This window comes from Fulmarus glacialis, unplaced genomic scaffold (genome assembly GCF_000690835.1).
Source record: "Fulmarus glacialis isolate BGI_N327 unplaced genomic scaffold, ASM69083v1 scaffold9220, whole genome shotgun sequence".
NCBI lineage: Eukaryota > Metazoa > Chordata > Aves > Procellariiformes > Procellariidae > Fulmarus > Fulmarus glacialis.
The window spans coordinates 1,060-1,565 of NW_009187066.1; positions in this window are offsets into that span (position 1 = coordinate 1,060).

The following is a 506-nucleotide window of genomic DNA, read 5'->3' on the forward strand; positions in this document are numbered from 1 at the left end:
AAAGTGCTGCTGTGGAAGCTCTAGGAGAGCAGAGAAGTCCTCGGGGACTGAGTAGCTGACCCTGCGGAGGATAACCAGGGGCAGGAGTGAGCCAAGACCCTTCGGCGCTCACCCACGCTGGCACAAGAGCTCCCACACGCTGCTTGTCTTCACCCAGCCCGGCCAGCTCTCGAGGGCTTGGTGCCACGAGTGCCAGCCCACGCCTGGGCCAGGAGCCCTGGGGTACCTCTGCAGGTACTGTGGCAGGGAGGAAGAGGAGGAGGAGGAGGAAGAGGAGGAGGAGGAGGAGGAAGCGGGAAGCACCATCCCCTCTGGTGCAGGGGCCGCGGGAGGGCAGCCCCCAGCAACAGGGTGAGCAGCAGGATCCAGCACCGCATGGTGCACCCCGACGCCGGCTCCAAAGCGAGGTCACAGAGGAGCCACCCCGGTGGCCCTGGGACACCGGCTAGGGTGGGGCGGGGGCAGGGCCCCCCCGCCCGGCCGTGCGTGCTACCACCCCCTCCCGT